The following is a 9,666-nucleotide window of genomic DNA, read 5'->3' on the forward strand; positions in this document are numbered from 1 at the left end:
GTCTCTGAGGACTAGGAAGTGGGCATCTTTGCAGGGGGGGGCCGGGCTGGGTATTCTGTCCACTGTGGCCGCAACAAGGAATGAAGCCTTTCTGCATTTGTGGGGGTTCAGAGCATGCCACCTCAGTAAATGCTGGTTTGATATCAGAGATCAAGTCAATTGGACTTGATAATCAAAATATTGAGTATTTTGGGGCACCTGGGTGGCTCAGTTGGTCACGTGTTTACCTTTGGTTCAGGTCATGATCCCGGGGTCCTGGAGTCAAGTCCCGCATTGGGCTCCCTGTTTGGCAGGGAGCCTGCCTCTTTCTCTCCCTCTGCTACTCCTCCTGCTTGTGCTCTCTCTCTCTCAGTCAAATAAATAAATTTAAAAGAAAATTGAGTATTTTCAGCTAAAGGCATTTGAAAAACAGTAGAAGAAGGGTGCTCTGACCTTCCTTTTACTTTCTGAAAGCAGGAGCTAAAGTTCCCATGTGACAGGTTGCCCCTCCCTGTCCCAGGAGGAAAAAACATTCTCACCAGAGACAGGAAATGAAATGGAGAGAAATCTGTAAAAATGGACTTTATTAAAATAACCCTTATCTTCCTTCAGCCTCCCTATATCATTCTAATTACTTTTTTCATAATTTCCTTTGTTCAACCAAGTATGTAAATACATAGGCCTAGCCACTTCTCTGGGTTTTTGTTTTCTTGTGAAGACTCCATGCACATGGAAAATAAAATTTGTATGTTTTTATCCTGTTCATTTTATCTCCCTTACACATCACCGTTGTGAAGCAACATTATTTATTTATTTATTCATTTGGGGGCAGAGGCAGAGGGAGAAGTAGATTCCCTGCTGAGCTGGAGCCCAACATAGGACTCGATCCCAGGACTCTTGAGATTATGATCTTAGCCAAAGGCAGATGCTCAATTGACAGATCCACCCAGGTGCCCTGAAGCAGCTTTAAGTATCTAAAATATACCAGAAAGCATTTAAAACCACTTTATATATATACATATGAATATAGGAGTTTATGTTTTGTTACATATTATATAGAGAGAGCATATTATATATATATATATATATACATATATATATATAGAGAGAGAGAGAGAGAGAGAGGGAGAGAATTCTTAGTCGCAGACAAGAAAGGCTGACTCTGACTGATCAAACGTTAAAGGTGATGTTTAAAGGAATAGATGACCACGTTCTGGGGAGGGCTGTGGAACCAGGCTTGAAGACACTTCCAGGTACAAAACCCAAAACCTAGCTATGCAGTCAGCCTAGCGCTGCCATTACAGCTGCCATCAGTACTTGACCCGCCTGGAAGCCATGGTTGGTGCCACTACCAAAGAGTCTGGATGTTCTGATAGCTCCTGTCCCAGCAGAAGGGTAGCTCCAAATAGTCTCTGCTGTCTCGTCCATCAATTCTGAAAAGAAGTCTTTGGAAGGTGAGCCTGATCAGTGGCGCCTGGCCACAAATATCCATTTCAGCTGTGAGGGAGGCTGACGGTTGCAGGTCGGGAGCCCGGTTACAGGAGGCCAAGCTCTAGCCTGGGAACTGCACAAATGTATGAAAGAAATAAATGGGGCGCCTGGGTTGGCTCAGCGGTTGAGCCTCCGCCTTTGGCTCAGGGTGTGATCTCCCAGGATCGAATCCCAGGATGGAGTCACACATCGGGCTCCCTGCTTGGAGCCTGCTTCTCCCTCTGCCTATGTTTCTGCCTCTCTCTCATGAATAAATAAATAAAATCTTAAAAAAAAAAAAAAAGAAAGAAATGGACCAGTAGTTTATGCAAATAAATTTTTGCAGTAGTTTGCAAACATTTTGTCTTCCAAGTTCCCCAGAAAAAAACAAAACAAAACAAAACCATATATCATTGAAACCAAAATTTAATGATGTGATATTTTCATGTATTACATGAAATGGTACTTTGATATTTTCTTTCTATTCTATTCTATTCTATTCTATTCTATTCTATTCTATTCTAATAAAATCCACATCAATGGATACAATGTAGGAAAGATGTTAGGGCTCAAAGCCGATGGCCAAGAAAGAATTCCTGAGATATCTTTGGTGCAGAAAGGTGGTTTTATTAAAGCACTGGGATAGGAAGAACTGCCCTGGAGGAAGGAGGGGCCCATTAAATACTTTCCAGTTGGAAGGAGGTTAGAGATAGAGTAAACCTTTTAGGTATTTTGGAAGCAAGGTTTCCAGGATCCTGAGTGGATTGACTATTGTTGGGAAAAGGTCATTTATTACTGTTTGGTAAAAACTCAGTCATGAGACTCTTCAGATGTATATCGGCAGGTCATATGCTTGGAGGGTGATTGCCAACAAGTATCTTGGCAGGGGCGGGGTGGGGGTGGGATGGGGCGGGTGGGGCTAGAGATAAAGGAAAGTTTCAAAAGGATTTTTTAATGTTAAAGTAGACTTACAGGATCCTGGAGGTTAGGATACTTTTAAGCTATGATTGCCTTTTGCCCTTAGCAAAGTATTAACATTGAGGCAATTTCTAGAGGAATGTCACTCTGCCTGCCTGTTTTAAGGGCTTTGTCAGTGGGTGATAAGTAGTAAGGAAATTTTATTTTTCATTTGTCTTTGGTTCCCACATCAGATATAGGTAAATCCAAATTTTAATCTTGGGTTCAGAAGTGCAGTCAAGGGATACCTGAGTGGCTCAGTGGTTGAGTGTCTGCCTTTGGCTTAGGTTGTGATCCCAGGGTCCTGGGATCAAGTCCTACATCAGGCCTTTTGCAGGAAGCCTGCTTCTCCCTCTGCCCGGGTCTCTGCCTCTCTCTGTGTGTCTCTCATGAATAAACAAATAAAATCTTAAAAAAAAAAAAAAAAAAAGAAAATTTTAAGAAAAAAAGTGCAGTCAATAACTCTGAATAAACATACCATTTTCAGAGTAAATTAATTTGGATGATTAAATATTTTCATAAAAGATCTGTAGCAATAACTATTTTTCATACTGTATATGTGAATATGCTAAAAACATAATAACATACATTTCTAGGAAAGTTCACATTATATTTTTTTCTTTTTTTTAATAATAAGCTTATTTTTTATTGGTGTTCAATTTGCCAACATACAGAATAACACCCAATGCTCATCCCGTCAAGTGCCCCCCTCAGTGCCCCTCACCCATTCACCCCCACTCCCGCCCTCCTCCCCTTCCACCACCCCTAGTTCGTTTCCCAGAGTTAGGAGTCCTCATGTTCTGTCTCCCTTTCTGATATTTCCTACCCATTTCTTCTCCCTTCCCTTCTATTCCCTTTCACTATTATTTATGGAAAGTTTACATTATAGAAAAGATCAACTCAAGTTAGAGAACTAAAGAAACAGTTTTTTGTTCTTTTCTTTTAAGTATGCTTCACACCCAACATGGAGCCTTGAAACCATGACCCTGAGATCGAGTCGGATGCCCATCCAGCTGAGCCACGCAGGCACCCCAATAAATAGGTGTTTTTGAATCACACTTAAAGCAAATATGGACCTACCAAATCCTGCTAATCCCTCTTTTATTTTCTTTCTCTTATAACTCATGCCAGCAAAATAAAGCTTAGGAATTCCATAGCAACATATGGCTATTCCATTAAATAGTGATAGAAATCTAGCTCACTTTGATTACATACGAGCCTATAAAAGTGGCATTTTTGTGAGAAAATTTTGGGTAAAATTATCCTCTTTGAAAGGTGGACGTTAAAATAAAGATCTGTAAGAACAAGAAACAGGAGTCATATTTATTTTACAAATGCAGGTTGGGAACCATTAAACAATTTATTACAAATTAAGGGTTTACAGTCTGTATCTTAAAAGTCTGCAATAGGGCTTTGTAGCTACAAGCCTGACATCTGTCTAAAGGAAAATGTTAAGAGAGGAAAAAGTTCTAGGGGAGCAGTTAATATTAAAGGGGAAGAATTCATATAAAAGTTTTCTTGTGGCCTTTGATAGTGTAATCATTGATTGAATCATTTAGGCATTGCACAAATATTTACTAAGGGAATAACATGTGCTGGTAATTACCTGGGTCCTGAGAATATCAAAATGAAGATATTGTCCAAGTCTTTAAGGCATCTAGGGAGCTGTTTAAGTGTGTAGTAGCTCGGAAGTCGTATAGGGAACTCTGAAGTTGTGTTAGGCATATGTGTGGAGTACATTTTTTGGAATGTTAGGAAGGAAACTCTTAATGGAATGAAGGGGATCAGGATATGCCACCCCAAAATATGCCACCCTATATAAGTACTTATACAAAGCATAAGAATTAATTTTGTGCTGAAGGCATTTGAGTTCCTGAAATCTTTCTTTGCCTAAATGCGGATCCTCAAAAATAACTCAGTGTCATACATCCCCTCCTCAGGAGAAAGACTAGTCTCCTGTTGGAAATGAGAAGCTGGTACCACTTCCAGACAGACTGTCATCAGCTATCATATCTGCCATCTATTCTTTTAGGGTCCATTTATCTTTCCAAAAAGTCATTTGCTTTTCCATGAGAGCCCTTCACTCCCTGTCCCCTAAGAAGTGAGATACATAGATCCCAAACTCTAACTTCCGCTTTGAGTTACCACTGAGTGCTTGTGTGTGTATGTGATGCACACGATAAGCTTCTGTTTGTTTTCCTCTCGTTAGGCTGTCTTTTCTCAGTGTAATTTACAGGGCCCAGCCAGAGAACCTCAGAGCAGTGGAGGAAAAAGATTTTTGTAGAATCTCCAAAGGAGTTGCAGGTTCTTTCTGGAAGAAGAAATGGTGTATATAAAGGACACTGTTGAGGAAAACAAAGTTCCACATATGACAAGTTGTTGAGTATATTCAGCTAGAGGAGTCAGCGTTGGATGAGGACAGAGGCTGGAAGAGGAGATTGTGCAGGTGAGCAAGTGCCAGAAAAAACACAAGAATTGGATTTTATTCTGTAGATGTTAGGAGAACCAGTGAAGGCTTTTGATTTTTGTTGTTTTGCCTAAAAGATAGTGAAATGTGCACATCACTCAGTCTCTGACCGCAGTGAGGTGGAGGGATTATAGGGGAAGTGGGGTGATGAAGCATGCAGGGAAAGATCGGACATGAATCTGTGGTCACAGAAGGGCATTGAGAATCGGACTGGAAGGCTATGTACAAGAGACAGAACTTCCTTCTACCCTTCCAGGGTGTCTGGTTGAACCTGAGAATTAAATTGACATAAAACAGATTAACTAGAGAAAAGCATACACATGTTATTTAGTATTTTTATGTGTTCATAGGAGTCTTCACAGGAAAATGAAGACCCACAAAGTGGTTAGGCCTAAGGGTTTACATAGTAGGTTGAACAAAGTGTAGTAATCCTGAAATAGCAACAAAAATAGGGGAGGAAAGGAGATGCAGGCTTATTTTAACAAGGCCTGTCTGTACAGATTTCTCTTAGTGCAACTCCCTGTTTCTGGTGATAAATTCTTCTCTTCTGGATATAGAGATGACACCTTTCACATGGGATCATTATGTGCTTTCAGAGAGAAATGGGAAAGTCAGAGCCCCATTCTCATAACTGTTTTTCAAGTGCCTTTAGCTCAGAATAATCCTTATGCCAAACTGGTGTATGTTGGGGTGATCTATTCTATCTTTCAGCTGATGCTCAGGTCTTTCCTGGGTGTGTGGATGTCTCACCATTTATGGAAGAGATGGCTCAAGGAGGATCTATAGGCTGATGTGCAGAGAATGCAAGTTTGTATATTGGTTAGAATCACAAGCAGGAACCCCAAAAGCAAACTGAGAAGAATCATACTCACATAGGATGAATCAGGAAGAAAGGTACCACAAAACCCTGTGAAGAGAAGGGAGGAGAGATGAACAGTGTCAGATTTAGCAAAGATGTTATTAGGTCACTGGTAACCACAGCAAGGGTATTTTTAGTGAGTGGTGAAGTCAGATAACCCTGAAAGGTTAATGAGACATGGAGGTACTCCAGATTACTTGGGAGATTTAACATAAGAAAAAGGTAGGAACTGATAGGGCGCTGGATCAAGCGGAGACACAAGTGTATACATAGATAGTAAGGCACCAGCAGAGGAATATTAAAACTTAAGGGAAAAAGTTGGTAATATGTCATGGGCTCCATTAAAACAGACTAATGCTGTCCAAGAGAAGCAAGGGCACGTTTTCAGGTAGAGAAAGCAGCTGGGTGAGCATGGCCTGGTCTGAAGGCCACCCTAGCCGGCTGCCAACTACAAGTTTCCAGAACCTGCCAGGGGACGAAGTGCGCGCTAACTAGAGCCCACGGGAAGGAAGGACCAGGTAGCGGCGTTACCTTCGTCCTGCGAAAACAGCTCTTCTTCTGAGGAACACCTTGAGCACCCCGCGGGTCTCCTCGTAGATGAGGCCCGAGATGCGCTTGACGCCGCCGCGCCGGGCCAGCCGCCGGATGGCGGGCTTGGTGATGCCCTGGATGTTGTCGCGCAGCACCTTGCGGTGGCGCTTGGCGCCGCCCTTGCCCAGCCCCTTCCCGCCCTTGCCGCGACCAGACAAGACCTACAGTTAGTGACAGTCACACTAGTCCCGAAATCCTGGCTGCGGCCCTTTATATACCACTCCTGCGGACCTTTGCGGAAACTGAAACGGTGGAGGCGGGACCGGCACCCACTCCGCCTCTTCCCTCTCCGCGCGGGGCTCGCGGCTGAAGCCTGGAAGGGGCGGAGCCTGGGACTCTCCCACTCGGTGTCCTCGCAGAGCGGGAATCGCGGGTTTCCCTGCCCGGGTCTGCCTGTGGGTCCCTCCGATCCTTGATGTTTGTTTAAGCCCCCTAAGCTCTTTGATCATTTATAAAAAGGAGGCCGTGACTCTACGGTTGTCTATAAAAGGGAGGGATGACAATAAAATTAATTTTTAATTTTTTTTTTTATTTACGATAGTCACAGGGAGAGAGAGAGAGAGGCAGAGACACAGGCAGAGGGAGAAGCAGGCTCCATGCACCGGGAGCCCGACGTGGGATTCGATGCCGGGTCTCCAGGATCGCGCCCTGGGCCAAAGGCAGGCGCCAAACCGCTGTGCCACCCAGGGATCCCCTAAAATTAATTTTTAAATGTGAAGATTCTTTTAAAAATACAAGAACTAATGCTTACAATTTTAATAATACTTACTTAAATTTGGCAGATCAAAGGGGAACATTCCCTTTGGCCGAACTTGTAGACTTAGGTGGTTTTCAGCATTCCTGATTAAAGAGGGAGCTGTAGGACGGGGAGCAAACCTTAATTGGATTTCTACTCTTTACTCCCAAATTTATAAAGCACTATTTGCATCGTAGAGATGAAGAATCCCAGACCCGGAGACCTCACTCTGTTCCAGTAAATGATATTGTTGAGGATAGACCGGAGGCCTTCTGCTTCCGGTCTTATGAAGTTGCCATCTACCACTGATCTATGTCAGTAAAACATTGAAGATACGTGCATCATGCTGTGTAAAAGTTTGCAAATCAACAGAAGTAATAATAAAAATCAACGCTAAGAAACTAAAATATTGTCCAAGTAAAAAAGAGAATTAATGTTCTACACACAGATGATACATTGATATACCTAATAAAGAAATGCCAATATTTACTCATTCTGCACACTCGTAGTAAGTGCCTCCCTTCTGTGTCCTATAAAAGGTAATTAAGAAAAATTCCAAAACAAACAAACAAACAAAAAAAAAAAAAAGAAAAAAAGAAAAATTCCTTCTCTGCTGGTACCTATGGTATAGGCAGTCAGCAGATTATTCATTTCACTATCTGAAATTTAACTCAGTTACAGTTACCTGAAAACTTAAGACACAGTGATCTCCTATGCACCAAACAAGAATCACTACTGATTCGTTCACTCATTCAACAAGTTTGGGTCTAGTATATGCCAAGATCAGTGTACAAATACCAGGTTTACAAAGAGGATCATACATGTTATTTCTTTTTCTTTTTTTAAAGAATAAAAAGCTTAGAAGAGGGAAGAGAAAAGTAAACTCAGGGTGAGGGGTCAGACATCAGCCCAGAATGCAGTTTCTGCTGAGCAGTAAAGGGTGGAGAAGCTGTATCCCAGCAACAACAGCATCACCTGGAAGCTTATTAGACACACAGGATTTTAGATCCAACCCAAAGTCTACTGAATTGACATGGCAATTAAAAATAACAGGATCTCAAAGTGGGTGGTATGCTTTCTCAAGTTTGAGAAGAGTTGTTTTAAAGCAGTGCCGCCCTATGTTAGCCACTAGCCACGTGCTCATTTAAATTTATATTACTTAAAATTAAATCAAATTAAGAATTTCTTCAGTCACTACAGCCATATTTAACTGCTAAATAGCCACATGTAGGTGGTGGCTGTCTATTTGACAGTGCAGATAGAGAACAATTCTATCATTGCATATATGCTGTTGGGCTGTGCTGTGACAGTAAATTTCTTCTGAGGAACTTCTAGTCCAGACTGGGAAGGGACTGTGGTGGATGTTTGAAAGTGAGATTTACTGTAGGAAGTGAGGATTAGAGTATTTTTGAAATATGATGGAGAATAGTCAACTTCTGGGTATACCAGATAGTACAGACAGAGGGGGACATACAAAAGGAAATTGGAAGTTTGACATCAGTAGTGCCCTTCTTAGGAAATAAAATGAGATATAGTTATCCTTGAAGGAGTTTCAAGTGGGAGAATGTCCTCAGATGACAGCATCTGATAGGAAATTTAAAGAGATGTGCTATCTTATGGCCCTTCTGAATACATTTGACCCAAATACAATGCTCTATCTGCTATCGAGGCCTTATGTTTTCTTCACTCTTTTTGGTATTTATTTAGTATTTACTTATAGTCCTATTTCTCCTTAAACTTTGAGATTCACTGAATTTTGGAACATGAAAGTACAGCCACTGTGGACTGACCTGATGAGTGCTACCTAGATCTTTCACGGTGGTTTACTATGATGAGAGGGTTTTCTCCCAAAATTTCTCCAAAATTGGGAGAACGTGAAATAAGTGAGCGATCACTCATCCAGCTGTGTTTTTTTCTCAGTTATTATTATTATTATTGTTTTTAAAGATTTTATTCATGAGAGATACAGAGAGAGAGAGAGGCAGAGACAGGCAAAGGGAGAGGCAGGCTCCCTGTGAGGAGCCTGATGTGGGACTTGATCCAGGAACTCTAGGATTAGGACCTGAGGCAAAGGCAGACACTCAAGTGTTGAGCCACCCAGGTGCCCCTTTCTCAGTTTTTTTTTTTTTTTACATTTATAAAATAAATGTAAAGTTTCAGTCTAGTGTAAAATCAATCATCTTAATATATATACACAGACTGAGGCTTGAAAGTAATGAACACAATTTTTTTGTGTGGGCTACCAAGGTAATAGTGGAAACATTTCAAGTTTACAGTCCCTTGGGATGAGCCAGTTTTCCAGAATGTTGTCCATGCTACATTTACAGAGAGGTTAAGTACTTGGGTCTTAGACAGTAGCAGTGATCATATTCAGTCAAGCCCCATCCTTCTATAAACATCTGTGGAAGAATTTTTGAGGCGGAATCAAATCTCAACTATTGCCCTCCGGGAAGGGCAGAGATTACCTACAGTTAAGGAAATAGCCCCAGTGTCTTCTCATTTATTTGGAACCTAAATAGCCCTGGGAACCAGCAAGAACTGTACAAGAATGGAATGGTGACATCTGCTGTGGGAACTTGTCACCTATCTTAATTGAGTGTATGTAAT

The 9,666-nt window shown here is 41.6% G+C and overlaps 1 long non-coding RNA gene across 1 annotated transcript; it reads right to left on the reverse strand.

The window, feature by feature from the left end:
- Nucleotides 1–3,708: 3,708 nt before the first annotated feature.
- LOC140626413 (uncharacterized) lies at nucleotides 3,709–7,012 on the reverse strand. Its single transcript, XR_012025566.1, has 2 exons — nucleotides 6,264–7,012; nucleotides 3,709–5,780 (listed from the first exon to the last, which is right to left on the reverse strand). It is a non-coding gene; the product is annotated as an uncharacterized lncRNA (long non-coding RNA).
- Between the last annotated feature and the right edge of the window lie 2,654 nt (nucleotides 7,013–9,666).

This window comes from Canis lupus, chromosome 37 (genome assembly GCF_048164855.1).
Source record: "Canis lupus baileyi chromosome 37, mCanLup2.hap1, whole genome shotgun sequence".
Taxonomy (NCBI): domain Eukaryota; kingdom Metazoa; phylum Chordata; class Mammalia; order Carnivora; family Canidae; genus Canis; species Canis lupus.